We start from the raw sequence: 18,123 nt of genomic DNA on the forward strand, positions 1-18,123 counted from the left end.
CAAGGTCACTGCCTTGGGAGCTGTAGATGATGAAGAAAAACTTACTGTGAGAAGTTTTTTGGATGTCTTTTTCTCCAATACATGAGCAGGATCAGCAGAACAGAATTGTGATTTGAAATAAATAAAAAAAGTGTTTGCTTTGATTCAATTTGACCAGATATCAATAAAATTACATTATGGCTATTTGGACCCTCCACGCTGAGACTCAAGAAATAGAAAGTATGGATTTGTATATTGGATCCAATTCTGCCCTCAGCTACATCTATGAATTCCCACTGAAGTAAACTGGAGCTGGGTATGCAAATCTTATGGCTGAATTTGCCCTCTGTTGTATATTAAGGTTCTGCATATATTTAGCAGTATAATTGGCCACCAAAAAATACTTCGTGGGCTCAGTCTTCAAATGTGCTCAATATGCTGAGTGGGTCAGGGGACACCAAAAGGGCTTATGCAGGAACCATATCCTGGTGCCAGTTCTACACCAACTCTGGCATATTTTAGAACAGTCTTATGTTGACTGACTATGGCACTGCAGCTGGGAACAGCCACATCACAGTGGAGAGCGCCCCTTTGTTCCCAATCCAACACATTCAAGTTACATTGGTTTTCCTGACACTTGTCATTGTTATGTGGGCCCTTTATGTCTAATATGGCAAGTTGAGGTATAATGAGACTTTTGCATTTCCTTACTTGGGAGTATTTAAAACTGCAACTTTAACCTTACATTAACAGTTTTCACTGGAGGTCATTGTGTCCTATCCAAATATTGACCCAGCCGAACCTGGCTTAGTAAGTAAGATCAAACAGCACGGGTTGCTATTGCTGTGGGTATAAACTGTTGAAGTCCTTAATGATATAAAAAAATTAAAATGGTGTGCAGTGTTTTCTAGTTCCTAAATTAGCAAATCAACAGAGGAAAGACTTATGCTTATGTACAGCAATTCAGCTTGAGTATGAAAACATTAATTATTTACTGTAATATGCTGATTTATAATTATGAAATCAGTAATTTAATTGGCATCTAGTGCAATAAAAATATTCCCAATGTCATTATCTAAGTGCTGATGCTTGATACTTTCAAACTCAGCTGAACTGTCAAAAACACTTTTGTTAAATCTTTGTACCTGCTATACTGACAACTATTAGGGAAAAAAGCTGAAAAAGTGCTATTATACAACAGCTGGAGATGATGTCTTTACATTTCAACCAAACTGATGTTGGTCACCAGGCATATGTCTTACTGCTGACAGAAATAGTGAATGTACCTATAATTAAAACACATATTTCTGGCAAACAGTAACTGCCATCATGAATTTCATTAAAAGTGATTTGTGTGGTGGTTACTGATTATGTCAGTCTGACTGACACAGCTTTCTCCCTAGACGCAAGAACAGGATTGTGTGCTGCTTAGCATGTTTGTGTGGATGCACTCGCGGGTGCATGATGGGAGGTGTAAGTTACCATTTAATGTAAGGCTACATAGGAGAAAATGAGGAACAGCTATTTAACAGAATCAGAGATAAGTAGTACAAAAGAGAGGATCAGCAGAGGCAACTCAATCTATTTGGGTTAGTGTAAAAAGTGGGCTGCAAGCAGGGCTCTGGCTTTATGCCTGCTGCTGCCTGAACTCCAAAATACAGTTGGAACAGCAGGAAGTTTTTAGATCTTCTAGCCCCAGGTGAAGAGGTCTGATCTTCAAAGTAGTAGCCATGCAAAGTGAGGTGTATCAGAATAACCTTACAGCTGTTAGTTGAACAATAATCAGCATGAGTAAAACTTCATTTTGAAAAATCATCTGATGGATGGAGGTAAGTTATAAACTGATAAACTGGCTTAGGCTGGGGGGAAGAAAAACAAAAGTACTGAATTTAATAATCACTCTAGTTTATAAAGCCTGGTCTACTCAGAGATTTTGGTTCAGTATAATTATTTTGAATAAGTGTGATTCTCCTAATGCCCCTACTCTACTTGCGCTACATTGATGACATCTTCGTCATCTGGACCCATGGAAAAGAAGCCCTTGAGGAATTCCACCATGATTTCAACAATTTCCATCCCACCATCAACCTCAGCCTGGACCAGTCCACACAAGAGATCCACTTCCTGGACACTACGGTGCTAATAAGCGATGGTCACATAAACACCACCCTATATCGGAAACCTACTGTCCGCTATTCCTACCTACATGCCTCTAGCTTTCATCCAGATCATACCACACGATCCATTGTCTACAGCCAAGCTCTACGATATAACCGCATTTGCTCCAACCCCTCAGACAGAGACAAAAACCTACAGGATCTCTATCATGCATTCCTACAACTACAATACCCACCTACTGAAGTGAAGAAACAGATTGACAAAGCCAGAAGAGTACCCAGAAGTCACCTACTACAGGACAGGCCCAACAAAGAAAATAACAGAACACCACTAGCCATCACCTTCAGCCCCCAACTAAAACCTCTCCAACGCATCATCAAGGATCTACAACCTATCCTGAAGGACGACCCATCACTCTCACAGATCTTGGGAGACAGGCCAGTCCTTGCTTACAGACAGCCCCCAATCTGAAGCAAATACTCACCAGCAACCACACACCACACAACAGAACCACCAACCCAGGAACCTATCCTTGCAATAAAGCCCGTTGCCAACTCTGTCCACCTATCTATTCAGGGGACACCATCATAGGGCCTAATCACATCAGCCACACTATCAGAGGCTCATTCACCTGTGCATCTACCAATGTGATATATGCCATCATGTGCCAGCAATGCCCCTCTGCCATGTACATTGGTCAAACTGGACAGTCTCTACGTAAAAGAATGAATGGACACAAATCAGACGTCAAGAATTATAACATTCAAAAATAAGTTGGAGAACACTTCAATCTCTCTGGTCACTTGATTACAGACCTAAGAGTGGCTATCCTTCAACAAAAAAGCTTCAAAAACAGACTCCAATGAGAGACTGCTGAATTGGAATTAATTTGCAAACTGGATACAATTAACTTAGGCTTGAATAGAGACTGGGAATGGATGAGTTATTACACAAAGTAAAACTATTTCCCCATGTTATTTCTCCCACCCCTACCCCACCCCCCCCACAGTTCCTCAGATATTCTTGTTAACTGCTGGAAATAGCCTACCTTGCTTGTCACCATGAAAGGTTTTCCTGCTTTCCCCCTCCCGCTGCTGGTGATGGCTTATCTTAAGTGATCACTCTCCTTACAGTGTGTATGATAAACCCATTGTTTCATGTTCTCTGTGTGTGTATATCAATCTCCCCTCTGTTTTTTCCACCAAATGCATCGGATGAAGTGAGCTGTAGCTCACGAAAGCTTATGCTCAAATAAATTTGTTAGTCTCTAAGGTACCACAAGTACTTCTTTTCTTTTTGCGAATACAGACTAGCACGGCTGCTACTCTGAAACCTAGCATGTACACAGTAATATGAGTACAAAGATGCCTTCTACTCTACAGAAATTAGCTACTTGTATAGTAAAAGTAGTACAAATTATGGGTATCAGCAAGGCCTTAGTCTTTGATGACAGAGAGAAAATCAATTCAATATGTAAAAGGAAAGTCTGTAAATTTGATATCAAAACATTTTCTGTTAGAAACTATTAATTAAAGCTAGTCCTGGAAATTCAAATGAATGAAGTGATGTTAAGAACTTCTCAGCCTTATTTTAAAAGTCCCTGCAACCATACTTGAGGCTTGTCAACACTTAAAATGCTTCAGTGGCATAGGGAAAGATTAAGAATGAGCTCTCAAAACTGGATACTCTCATAAAAAAACAACCTTCCACACAAACTTCCTCGTGGCTGGATTTTACAAAAACTATACAAGACATTTACAACATACACTTTGCTTCTCTACAAAAGAAAACGGACACTAAACTATCTAAACTATTACATGCCACAAGGGGCCACAACAGTGGTTCCCTTAACCCAACCAGCAATATTGTTAATCTATCCAACTATACTCTTAGCCCAGCAGAAGAATCTGTCCTATCTCGGGACCTCTCCTTCTGTCCCTCCACCCCCATGAACATGATACAGTTCTGTGGTGACCTAGAATCCTATTTTTGACGTCTCCGACTCAAGGAATATTTCCAACACACCTCTGAACAACATACTAACCCACAGAGACCTTCCTACCAAAACTACATAAAGAAGGATTCTGGGTGGACTCCTCCTGAAGGTTGAAACAACAGACTGGACTTCTACATAGAATGCTTCCGCCGAAGTGCACAGGCTGAAATTGTGGAAAAGCAGCATCACTTGCCCCATAATCTCAACACAATGCCATCCACAGCCTCAGAAACAACTCTGACATCATAATCAAAAAGGCTGACAAAGGAGGTACTGTCGTCATCATGAATAGGTCGGAATATGAAAAAGAGGCTGTTAGGCAGCTCTCCAACACCACTTTCTACAAGCCATTACCCTCTGATCCCACTGAGGGTTACCAAAAGAAACTACAGCATCTGCTCAAGAAACTCCCTGAAAAAGTACAAGAACAAATCCGCATAGACACATCCCTAGAGCCCCGACCAGGGGCATTCTATCCGCTACCCAAGATCCATAAACCTGGAAATCTTGGATGCCCCATCATCTCAGGCATTGGCACCCTGACAGCAGGATTGTCTGGCTATGTAGACTCCCTCCTCAGGCCCTATGCTACCAGCACTCTCAGATATCTTTGAGACACCACTGACTTCCTGAGGAAACTACAATCCATCGGAGATCTTCCTGAAAACATCATCCTAGCCATTGTGGATGTAGAACCCCTCTACGCTAACATTCAACACAAAGACGGACTACAAGCCGTCATGAACAGTATCCCCGATAATGTCACGGCAAACCTAGTGGCTGAACTTTGTGACTTTGTCCTCACCCACAACTATTTCACATTTGGGGACAACGTATACCTTCAAATCAGCGGCACTGCTATGGGTATGCCAACCCACAGTATGCCAACATTTTTATGGCTGACTTAGAACAATGCTACCTCAGCTCTCGTCCCCGAATGCCCCTACTCTACTTGCGCTACATTGGTGACATCTTCATCAACTGGACCCATGGAAAAGATGCCCTTGAGGAATTCCACCATGATTTCAACAATTTCCATCCCACCATCAACCTCAGCCTGGACCAGTCCACACAAGAGATCCACTTCCTGGACACTATGGTGCTAATAAGCGATGGTCACATAAACACCACCCTATACCAGAAACCTACTGACTGCTATGCCTACCTACATGCCTCCAGCTTTCATCCAGACCACACCACACGATCCATTGTCTACAGCCAAGCTCTACGATACAACCGCATTTGCTCCAACACCTCAGATAGAGACAAACACCTACAAGATCTCTATCAAGCATTCTTACAACTATAATACCCACCTGCTGAAGTGAAGAAACAGATTGACAGAGCCAGAAGAATATCCAGAAGTTACCTACTACAGGACAGGCCCAACAAAGAAAATAACAGATGCCACTAGCCATCACCTTCAGCCCCCAACTAAAACCTTTCCAAAGCATCATCAAAGATGTACAACCTATCCTGAAGGATGACCCATCACTTTCACAGATCTTGGGAGACAGGTCAGTCCTTGCTTACAGACAGCCCCCCAACCTGAAACAAGGGGTGACAGTGGACGAGAAGCTGGATATGAGTCAGCAGTGTGCCCTTGTTGCCAAGAAGGCCAATGGCATTTTGGGATGTATAAGTAGGGGCATAGCGAGCAGATCGAGGGACGTGATCATTCCCCTCTATTCGACACTGGTGAGGCCTCATCTGGAGTACTGTGTCCAGTTTTGGGCCCCACACTACAAGAAGGATGTGGATAAATTGGAAAGAGTACAGCGAAGGGCAACAAAAATGATTAGGGGTCTAGAGCACATGACTTATGAGGAGAGGCTGAGGGAGCTGGGATTGTTTAGTCTGCAGAAGAGAAGAATGAGGGGGGATTTGATAGCTGCTTTCAACTACCTGAAAGGGGGTTTCAAAGAGGATGGCTCTAGACTGTTCTCAATGGTAGCAGATGACAGAACGAGGAGTAATGGTCTCAAGTTGCAATGGGGGAGGTTTAGATTGGATATTAGGAAAAACTTTTTCACTAAGAGGGTGGTGAAACACTGGAATGCGTTACCTAGGGAGGTGGTAGAATCTCCTTCCTTAGAGGTTTTTAAGGTCAGGCTTGACAAAGCCCTGGCTAGGATGATTTAACTGGGACTTGGTCCTGCTTTGAGCAGGGGGTTGGACTAGATGACCTTCTGGGGTCCCTTCCAACCCTGATATTCTATGATTCTATGAAATGCTCACCAGCAACCATACACCACACAACAAAAACACTAACCCAGGAACCTATCCTTGCAACAAAGCCCATTGCCAACTGTGTTCACATATCTATTCAGGGGACACCATCAGAGGGCCTAATCACATCAGCCACACTATCAGAGGTTCGTTCACCAGCACATCTACCAATGTGATATATGCCATCATGTGCCAGCAATGCCCCTCTGCCATGTACATTGGCCAAACCGGACAGTCTCTACGTAAAAGAATAAATGGACACAAATCAGAAGTCAAGAATTATAACATTCAAAAACCAGTTGGAGAACACTTCAATCTCTTTGGTCACTCGATTACAGACCTAAAAGTAGCAATTCTTTAACAAAAAAGCTTCAAAAACAGACTCCAATGAGAGACTGCTGAATTGGAATTAATTTGCAAACTGGATACAATTAACTTAGGCTTGAATAAAGACTGGGGGTGGTTGTGTCATTACACAAAGTAAAACTATTTCCCCATGTTTATTCCCCCCCTTCACACCCCCCACTGTTCCTCACAAGTTCTTGTCAACTGCTGGAAATGGCCCACCTTGATTATCACTACAAAAGGTTTTTTTCTCCCCCGCTCTCCTGCTGGTAATAGCTCATCTTACATGATCACTCTTGTTACAGTATGTAAGGTAACACCTGTTGTTTCATGTTCTCTGTGTATATAAATCTCACCACTGTATTTTCCATGCATGCATCCGATGAAGTGAGCTGTAGTTCACGAAAGCTTATGCTCAAATAAATTTGTTAGTCTCTAAGGTGCCACAAGTACTTCTTTTCTTTTTGCAGATACAGACTAATATGGCTGCTACACTGAAAGCAGTCAGCGGCACAGTTGCACCAGTGTAGCACTTCAGTATACACAATACCTATGCCAATAGGAGGGCTTCTCCCACTGGCATAGGTACTACACTTCCCAAGAGGCAGTAGATAGGTCAATGGAAGGATTTCCATCCACACTCCTGAGAGTTGTACCCAAGTAAATTCCTTTTGTCACTCTTTTGTTGTATTTAGTCTGAAATTGGGCCCTGACCTGAAAAGACTTTGAAATCAATGGGACTATTATAGTGGATAAAGCTAAGCACATGTATAAATCATTGCAGGATCTGAGCCCCAGACTATATGTTTCTATTTTCATATTTGGCAAAGAGTCCTGTGGCACCTTATAGACTAACAGACATATGAAGTGAGCTGTAGCTCACGAAAGCTTATGCTCTAATAAATTTGTTAGTCTCTAAGGTGCCACAAGTACTCCTTTTCTTATTGGAGCATAAGCTTTCGTGGATGAATACCCACTTCATCGGATGCACCCACCCACGAAAGCTTATCCTCTAATACGTCTGTTAGTCTATAAGGTGCCACAGGAATCTTTGCCGCTTTTTCGGATCCAGACTAACACAGCTACCCCTCTGATACTATTTTCATATCTGCAATCTAAGATGCCTAGCCAGCTTGAACATTATAAAATAAATAAGCAGCAACATCAAACAGGGAAATTAATATGAAAAATGCTGTTGGAAGTTTCAGGTTATGAATTTAAGTGTTCGAAAATCAGGAAATATTAAAGGTTAGAGGATAAATACTTAAGCTTAACTCCTTGTCCTGATGAATATTCATGACCACTAATCCTTAATTACGTGATCACATATATTTCTCAATGAATACAATATATTATACAGGGTTTTTTCCCCTGCAACTTTAAGTATAGGTGTGTGCAACATCATATCATTGTCTTTTCTTCCATGTATATATATGGTATAACATATACTATACATTTAAGGCAAGATATTGCAGTGGTGGGTCCTTGGAGCATGAGATAGCAGCAAGACATTAGCAATTTGTAAGGCTGCTGACCATTTGTAAGGCTGCTGACCATGATTTTTCACCCATTTTAAAATAAAAATGAAGCAAACTTAGGGTGCTGCAAGAGCATGCTGTAGCAGTGTGTAAGCAAACCCTCTTTGAGTTCCATTAAAGACATGTTGTGGGTTACTGAATTTTACAATCTGAGCGTACAGAAAATATGACAAAAACTCCAAGTTAAATGCATTCAAATGTCTTTAATTGAGAGGAATACTATGGAAGATTCAGGAAGCCTAGAATAGTATGTTTAATTAAAAGTAGCATAAGACAAACATTCACTTGTTCACTGTGCTATTCAGCTTGGCCCCAATGCAGTTATAAGTACTTCCCTCAAGTTACATAATGGCACTGTGTTGACAACTCATGATTTTATTGCAAGTCTCATTTTATTTGGTATTTTCCTTAAAGCTCCCGTTCCTGGAGGCATATGATAACAAGAGAATCTGAACTTTCAATATGTTTGTAGCCCTCATGATTGTGAAGAAACATCTGAGACAATATGCTCAGTATATCCTAAAGGCTCAGAAACCAGAAGACAAAAAGAACCCCAAATTCATTTTTTTGTTTTAATCTCATTATTTTTGTGAGCCTGACTAATGTTTTTTTTTGAACACACGGGGTTGACAATATTGTGGACTTGGGCAATGCTTAAAGTTAAGCACATGCTTAATTGCTTTGCTGAATTGTGGCCAAAGTCTAAAAAAATCCTGAAAAGCAAACCAATGTTAATGAAACTTGAGCATAAATTAAGCTCATTCTCAAGGACTTTGTTGAATTGGGATTCAATCTTGTTTCTGTCCAGCTAATTTGGATATTGTCCATATAAAAATTTAAATTCAAATGAAATTTAATTCCTCCCCACCCTGAATGAATAACTATGAAATGAGAGGGAAAACATGGTCAAAAATTAACATGGATCTGAACAATAAAAAGGTAAAAATAATAAGCTACAAAATATATGAATAACATCCTTCTAACTCTTTATTTTATATCAAAGTTGACTCAAACAGAGAAAACATGTGCTTTGTGCATTAGAGCCAAGAGAAACTCTCCACCGTGTTCAACAACATTAAAATTGACATAACATGACTGAATGTCAAAAGTTGATGGAAGCTGGCAGGGTTAGAAATATTAAATAGGTTGAGATTTTGTATAATGTTCTTCCATTTTTGACAGTTTATATACCTGTGAAGAACGTTCATTAGTAGTTATGAAATGCAACCTATTCAATTTTGGGTTATATTTTTTAATAGACATAACAGCAATGAGGAAAAGATGACTTTGAGTGGAGTAAGTGTTTTTGGAATATCTGTCAAATTTACCAAATACTATTTTCAATGTATTCTGCACAGGATGTTTTTGGCAATGCATTTAATATAAGTCAAAATAGAGAAAGGAAAATCAAAAATAAGAGAAATAAACAACAAACCTGAAGTTCAAATTGCTGCTCTCAAAACATAGTGTTTACAATATTTAGCTATGATTCTATGAAAGAAATCCATACACTCTTTTCTGCCTTTCAGCTCTTAAGTATTGAAAATCATTCATTTTATTATTACAGATTTCATTGGGGCAAATGGCTGCTTTAGTGGATTAGCCCATGGACTGTCACAGCAGGTTTCTAAAATAGAAAGAAAGACTATTAGACTGTTGTAAAGTGTTTTGAGTGACATACTTTGGTTGATTTAAGTATGGCATTTTCTGCTTTGTTCTCTAGAGCACAAATTTAATAAAATATGGTGTAATTTTCACTTCCAGGCTTACAGATGAACACACACGCAGGTCCCATTTTCCAAAAATATGTTTGCTTCCTTTTTCCCTTTCAGTCTCCTTGCTAACTTCTATTCTACAATAAAGTTGACAGAGAGGAAGGAAGCTGTGTCTAGCATAACATTAGCTATGTCCTATAAATTAATTGCTTTTCCCCTTATTTGTATATATTGGAACCAATTCCCAATTGGGGCAGCTAATGGTGTACAACACATGTGAGCAGACGTGTTTGACACACACAAAAAAGTTGGACTAACTTCTGATAATGTATTTGTATTTTTTACCCCTTCCTACAGCCTTTGGACCTAAAGTTTCATCAGTAATCACTGTGAAAGATGAAGAAATTAAATTAAAACACATACATGTGTCTCAGAAACTGCTATACTCCACTTATGTTTCCATGATGGTACATGAGGTTTTATGCTTTGGCTGTAGAAGACAACAATGTCTTTTTTCATAATCCAAAAATATATCTATGCACCAAAGCATAGATTTTTCAGGAATGCTTACATTGTAAAAAATTGGAGCAAGAAAACAGACTTTTACATCAATCAATTTTAGGTCATTCGGAGTAATTGCTCCTGTTGTCAGCATAAGTAAAGTTTTCTACCTTCCTTAGAGACTGCTTTCTCAGACTCTGCAGCACCACGAGCCCCTGCTGACCCAGCAAAAGAAGAATCAATTTCAAGACCTGAGGCTTAAATTGCCCTGTTTGGAAGTGTACTGTATATCAACTAGGTTCCTGGGTCAGTCCCCCTCAGATACTTCATTCGATTAAATATTTAAATATGCCATTCTAAATTAGGTATAAGTTATGTACTAAGCTTTGGAGATAATCATTGTAAAAAATTAGCATTTATGTTATTATCTGAGAGCAATGACCTGTCATTCAAGCCAAAGCGTGAGGAAACAACTTATTGCAGTGATGAATTGTGTGGCATGAAACCTCAGGCCCCTACATAACAAAGAATATAGTGAAATATGAAGAAATATAATTAATTACACTTCAGTGTAAACTTGTGGAATATTTATTTAGACTCTTCTTCACTCAAGCAAAATGCATTCTAAAGTGAACAGGAGTTCTGAGCCAGCGTTGAGACCTTGGGGGATTTTCACCTGTCTCTGTAGCATGGGGCACCGGTCTCTTGCAGGTTTAAACTAGTCTAGTATAAATCGTGGGTTCTCTGTATTTTGAAGTCTTTAAATCATGATTTGAGATCTTTGGTAACTCAGACAGAGGTTAGGAGTCTATTACAGGAGTGGGTGGGTGAGGTTCTGTGGCCTGCAATGTGCAGGAGGTCAGACTAGTTCAGAGGTCGGCAACCTTCGGCATGTGACCCATCAGGGTAATCTGATGGCATTTTGTTTACTTTTGTTTACGTTGACCGTCCGTAGACATGGCCCCCCACTGTTCCCAATGGTCACAGTTCACCATTTCTGGCCAATGGGAGTTGCGGGAAGCGGTAGCCAGCACATCCCTGCAGCCCACGCTGCTTCCTGCAGCTCCCATTAGGCGGGAACAGTAAACCACGGCCACTGGGAGGTGCGAGAGCCATGCCTGCAGACGGTCAATGTAAACAAACTGTCTTGTGGCCCACTAGCGGATTACCCTGACGGGCCACGTGCTGAAGGTTGTCGACCCCTGGACTAGATGATCATGATGATCTCTTCTGGCCATAAAGTCTATGAGCAGGAGAGTTGATGTGTAAGTGCAGTGCTCCAAGAGGGGAACTGTGAAGCACAATCTTCCCCAGTGCTGCTCCTTTCATGGGGGTAGGGGTGGATGCAATCTACTGCATCTGTTCAATAAAGCATATTTCTCCCTCTGGTATGTGCTGGCCTCACTCCATAGGCCAGTTCAGCGGTAGGCAGATCCATGACCTTGCCTCCTTACAACATCCTTTAGGAGAACTTTCAGCATTGCCAATCTCAAGTGTTCAAAAACTCATGAGTCATGCCCCTCAAAATCCTGGGACAAGATTAAAAATTGTAACATTTTTTAAAAAGTATTTACCTCCTGGGGTTTGAGCCTTTAGGGTGCACTCCGGGTTTTCCAAGCTTTTCTTTTCAACCATGAGGGCTTCAAACTTTTTTTTTTTTAAGTGAAAACAGAGAAACTCACTTAATTCTAGATTCAGGAGCTTTAATGGAAAAAAACCCCACACCAAATATCATATACGAGACTTTCTATGACAAAATCATGAGGTATGGCAACATTCCCTGGGCGGGGCAGAAGCAAGCAGGCCTTTTGTTCCAGGGAACACGGGAGCTGTTATACACAGCCACGCAAGGGGGTTGGAGCTTGCTGCTCATCCCTGTAAAGCTGCAAATAGACCTATATGAGGATCACAGAATTGAGTGCTATGAGGTATTCTTCTTTTGCACCAGTATCCTAAGGTGAGATAGTGACAAAAGCTAATTCTCTACTTACCCACCCCATTCATGTCAAAACATCCAAATTTGCTGCAAGGATTTTAGTTTTGCATTCCTCTGGTCCAGGCTGAGTGAAGAATAAGCTGTGTTATTACACAGTGTTTCAAAAGTTGTATCTGAAATATTTTCAGAACTCAGGACATAAACGGGACCTCTGGACTGACTGCCACTCTTTTCACTCCCATCTTAATATCCAGTAAATACTCGAATCAAATTTTTTTCCTTTAGTATTATTACTACTAGTTATTGATACACTGATTAGCAGAGTACAAAGGAGCATAGGAAGTGCCATACCATCTATTTTGATATCCTATCTCTGACAGTGGGCAATACTGAATGATACAGAGGGAGATGCAAAAAATAAATTCCCCATGGGGACAATTATGGGATAACCTTTGTAGAACTGATCAATGAAATTGTTTTTAATTGTTCACTTTATTTATATAACTTCATAAGCAAAGTTTTATGAATGAAACAACATTCATTCATAAAGCCGGTTACCCCAATAACTGACTAATTGAGTTTAACTTTCAATCCAATTGTTGCTTAAATTGCTGAAACTTACACTGTTTCAATATTGTAACTTCTGCTCACTGTTTGTCATTCATTATACTTGTCTATATTGTAACTTCTGTTCACTGTTTGCCATTCCTTACACTTGTCCATATTGTAACTCAAACTCCATTTTAAAATGCTCACTTCATTTTGTAAAAGCTTGCTGCAACCTTCATTTTTGCAAAACCCTGCTGTAATCTTATTAGTTTAGTTTAGATAGAATCATAGAATCATAGATACTAAGGTCAGAAGGGACCACTCTGATCATCTAGTCCGACCTCCTGCACAGCGCAGGCCACAGAATGTCACCCACCACTCCTATGAAAAACCTCACCCATGTCTGAGCTATTGAAGTCCTCAAATCATAGTTCAAAACTTCAAGGAGCAGAGAAGCCTCCCTCCAGTCAACCATGCCCCATGCTACAGAGGAAGGCAAAAAAACCTCCAGGGCCTCTCCAATCTGCCCTGGAGGAAAACTCCCTCCCGACCCCAAACATGGCAATCAGCCAAACCCTGAGCACATGGGCAAGATTAACCAGCCAGATACCCAGGAAAGAGTTTTCTATAGTAAATCCCATCCCATCCATCTAATATCCCATCTAAGGGGATTTGGCCTATTTACCCTGAATATTTAAAGATCAATTACCTACCAAAATCCCATTATCCCATCATACCATCTCCTCCATAAACTTATCGAGTAGAATCTTAAAACCAGATAGATCTTTTGCCCCCACTGCTTCCCTTGGAAGGTTATTCCAAAACTTCACTCCTCTGATGGTTAAAAACCTTCGTCTGATTTCAAGTCTAAACTTCCTGGTGGCCAGTTTATACCCATTTGTTCTTGTGTCCACAATAGTGCTGAGCTTAAATAATTCCTCTCCCTCTCCTATATTTATCCCTCTGATATATTTATAGAGAGCAATCATATCTCCCCTCAACCTTCTTTTAGTTAGGCTAAACAAGCCAAGCTCCTTAAGTCTCCTTTCATAAGACAAGTTTTCCATTCCTCCGATCATCCTAGTAGCCCTTCTCTGTACCTGCTCCAGTTTGAATTCATCCTTTTTAAACATGGGAGACCAGAACTGCACACAGTATTCTAGGTGAGGTCTCACCAGTGCCTTGTATAACGGTACTAAAACCTCCTTATCCCTACTGGAAATGCCTCTCCTGATGCATCCCAAAACCGCATTAGCTTTTTTCACAGCCATATCACATTGGCAGCTCATAGTCATCCTATGATCAACCAATACTCCAAGGTCCTTCTCCTCTTCCGTTACTTCTAATTGATGCGTCCCCAACTTATAACTAAAATTCTTGTTATTAATCCCTAAATGCATAACCTTACACTTCTCACTATTAAATTTCATCCTATTACTATTACTCCAGTTTACAAGGTCATCCAGATCCTCCTGTATAATATCCCGATCCTTCTCCGAATTGGCAATACCTCCCAGCTTTGTATCATCTGCAAACTTTATTAGCACACTCCCACTTTTTGTGCCAAGGTCAGTAACAAAAAGATTAAATAAGATTGGTCCCAAAACCGATCCCTGAGGAACTCCACTGGTAACCTCCCTCCAGCCTGACAGTTCGCCTTTCAGTAGGACCCATTGCAGTCTCCCCTTTAACCAATTCCTTATCCACCTTCTGATGTTCATATTGATCCCCATCTTCTCCAATTTAACTAATAATTCCCCATGTGGCACGGTATCAAATGCCTTACTGAAATCTAGGTAAATTAGATCCACTGCATTTACTTTATCTAAAAAATCTGTTACTTTTCAAAAAAGGAGATTAGGTTGGTTTGGCACGATCTACCTTTTGTAAAACCATGTTGTATTTTGTCCCATTTACCATTGACTTCAATGTCCTTAACTAATTTCTCCTTCAAAATTTTTTCCAGGACCTTGCATACAAACTAGTTAGTCAAACTAACTGGCCTGTAGTTACCCGGATCACTTTTTTTTCCTTTCTTAAAAATAGGAACTATATTAGCAATTCTCCAATCATTCGGTACTATTCCTGAGTTTACAGATTCATTAAAAATTCTTGCTAATGGCTTGCAATTTCAGGTGCCAATTCCTTTAATATTCTTGGATGAAGATTATCTGGGCCCCCCGATTTAGTCCCATTAAGCTGTTTCAGTTTCGCTTCTACCTCTGATATGGTAATATCTACCTCTATATCCTCCTTCCCATTTGTCATGCTACCATTATCCCCAAGATCCTCTTTAGCCTTATTAAAGACTGAGGCAAAGTATTTGTTTAGATATTGGGCCATGCCTAGATTATCTTTAACCTCCGCTCCATCCTCAGTGTTAAGCGGCCCCACTTCTTCCTTCTTAGTTTTCTTCTTATTTATATGGCTATAGAACCTTTTACTATTGGTTTTAATTCCCTTTGCAAGGTCCAACTCTACTCGACTTTTAGCCTCTCTGACTTTATCCCTACATCTTCTGACCTCAATTAGGTAGCTTTCCTTGCTGATCCCTCCCATCTTCCACTCCCTGTATGCTTTCTGCTTCTTCATAATCACCTCTCTAAGATGCTTGCTCATCCAGCTTGGTCTACAACTCCTTCCTATGAATTTTTTCCCCTTTCTTGGGATACAGGCTTCCGATAGCTTCTGCAGTTTTGATTTAAAGTAATCCCAGGCCTCAACTACCTTTAGATCCATAAGTTCTTCAGTCCAATCCACTTCCCTAACTAATTTCCTTAATTTTTGAAAGTCAGCCCTTTTGAAATCAAAAACCCTAGTTGCAGATTTATTTTTGTTAATCCTTCCATTTAGTTTGAACTGAATTAGCTCATGATCACTTGAGCCAAGATTGTCCCCTACAACCATTTCTTCTATGAGGTCCTCGCTACTCACCAAAATTAAATCTAAAATGGCATCCCCTCTAGTCGGTTCAGCAACTACTTGATGAAGGAATCCATCAGCTATCACATCTAGGAAAATCTGAGCCCTATTATTACTACTAGCACTGGTCCTCCAGTCTATATCTGGGAAGTTAAAGTCTCCCATGATCACGCAGTTTCCATTAGTATTTACTTGATTAAAGACATTAAAAAGGGCTCTATCCATATCCAAATTAGATCCCGGAGGTCTATAGCACACCCCAAGCACTATCGTAGGAGAGGCTTTACTAGTTTTCTTCCCCAATGTAATTTTTGCCAAGACGGACTCTGTCTTATCCATTGCATCGCTTCTTATTTCTTTACATTCTAACTCATCGTCGATATACAATGCTACTCCACCCCCTTTACCTTTGTTTCTGTCTTTCCTAAACAGCACATACCCTTCAATACCTGTAGTCCAGTCATGACTACTATTCCACCATGTTTCTGTTATCCCTATAATATCTGGTTTCACTTCCTGCACCAGTAGCTCAAGTTCCTCCATTTTGTTACCTAGACTCCTCGCATTGGTGTACAAACATCTTAATTTTTGCTGTTTGGCCTCGCTCACATTTTGTACCCTATTAGGCACAGTCATTCTACAGCCAGTATAACCTATTAGACTAGTATCCACACCGCCCTCGCTCCTTATATACATTCTCCTACCCATGGCTGTATCCTTTCTTACTTCATCTTCTTCCCTCTCAATGCTAAAATCTGGCGTGGAGATTTTCTGGACATCTCCCATCCATCTCCCCCCAATTCCTAGTTTAAAGCTCTCTTTATCAGTTGTGCCAGCCTCGATCCTAGAAGTCTATTTCCTTCCCTACTCAGATGAAGTCCATCCCGAGAGAACTGACCTCTGTCCGTGAATGCCTCCCAGTGGCCATACATCCCAAAGCCCTCCTTATAGCACCACTGCCTAAGCCATCTGTTGACAGTCATAATCTTGTCAGACCTTTGTTGCCCTTCTCTAGGAACAGGAAGAATCCCACTAAAGATCACCTGAGCCTCAATTTCCTTAAGTGTCTTCCCCAGCCTAGCATAGTCTCCCTTGATACTTTCCAGCGAGAATCTGGCTGTATCATTTGTTCCCACATGAAGGATAATTAGGGGATTCTTTCCCGCTCCCTTGAGGATCCTTTTCAACCTCAGGTCTACATCCCGTATCTTAGCACCCGGAAGACAGCACACCCTTCTATTCTCAGGATCAGCTCTAGTTACAGGCCTGTCTATTCTTTTCAATAAAGAGTCCCCGATCACATAAACCTGCCTTTTCCTGGTGACAGTGGTATTCTCCAGTCTCTCCCCTGTTCCCTCTGGCTGCAAGTTCTTTCCATTCCTATTTTCCCTTACAATCCTCTTCAACCCATCCTGTATCCTCCTGGGGCTCATATTTGGTGTAGTCTCCCTTGACTCTTTCCCTTTTCCAATAGGACTAGCCTCTCTTCTCTTCTTCCTTACCGTTCCATCTTCAACAAGTACCTGCTGAGCCCCTTCTTCATTTTCCAACTCTGCAAACCTATTCCTAAGCTCTATTTCTCCTTCACTAGCCCATCTTTTTCTCTGCCTGGTTCTTTGAGTCACATGTTTCCACTGACCACTTTCCTCACCCAGTCTCTCCTCAAAATTCCCCAGCCCTGCTTCCATCTGTGAGTCTGAGCTTTTCCCTTCAGATACCTCATGTCTTTGCTCCATCATCTGCTCAAACCCCTTCCTAAACTCAACCAGACTTTCCACCTGCATCTCCAAACCTCGGATCTTTTCCTCCATCAGCTCTATCAGACGGCATTTCATGCAGAAAAAACTCTTACCGGTTCCCCCCTCCAGGATCATGTACATACCACAGCTTCCACATCCAGTCATCCTCAATGTGTCTTTCACTACAGGAGTCACTCCCACAGCTGCCTCTGTATCTGTCATCTCCTTCCCACCTAAATCCTGTTAATCTGGGAAACACAAGCCACACCAAAAAGACCACCTCCCCCAGCAAAAGCAAACCCTAAACAAGCACAATAGAAACTCCCCTTTCAAACTCCCACTCAAACTCCCCTGTTTAGAGCTCTGTTTGCTAGCTCCTGTGCCGCTGCCTGACTGGCTGGCTACCTTTATAGGGCCTCTAGTCAGAAGCCCCACCCCCTAGGCAGGGCTCAGCTGCTCTCTCAGCACAAAGCCCCACCCCCTAATCAGGCTCAGCTGCTCTCCCAGCACAAAACCCCTACACACACACAAATACAAATACAAATACTAAAAATAC

The 18,123-nt window shown here is 41.0% G+C and overlaps 1 protein-coding gene across 3 annotated transcripts in view; it reads right to left on the bottom strand.

Annotated features, from left to right (window-relative positions):
* HS3ST5 (heparan sulfate-glucosamine 3-sulfotransferase 5) overlaps positions 1-18,123 on the bottom strand; it is a 285,207-nt gene that overhangs the window by 190,926 nt on the left and 76,158 nt on the right. Inside the window, exon 1 of one of the 3 annotated variants that reach the window (XM_043510860.1) lies at positions 46-109. The exons of the other annotated variants lie outside the window; for them this stretch is intronic. The gene's annotated coding sequence lies outside the window, so the exon portion shown is untranslated. Of the gene's footprint in view, positions 1-45; positions 110-18,123 lie in introns of those variants that run through there. 3 annotated transcript variants of the gene reach the window in all.

The sequence above is a fragment of the Dermochelys coriacea genome, chromosome 3 (assembly GCF_009764565.3).
Source record: "Dermochelys coriacea isolate rDerCor1 chromosome 3, rDerCor1.pri.v4, whole genome shotgun sequence".
Lineage (NCBI taxonomy): Eukaryota > Metazoa > Chordata > Testudines > Dermochelyidae > Dermochelys > Dermochelys coriacea.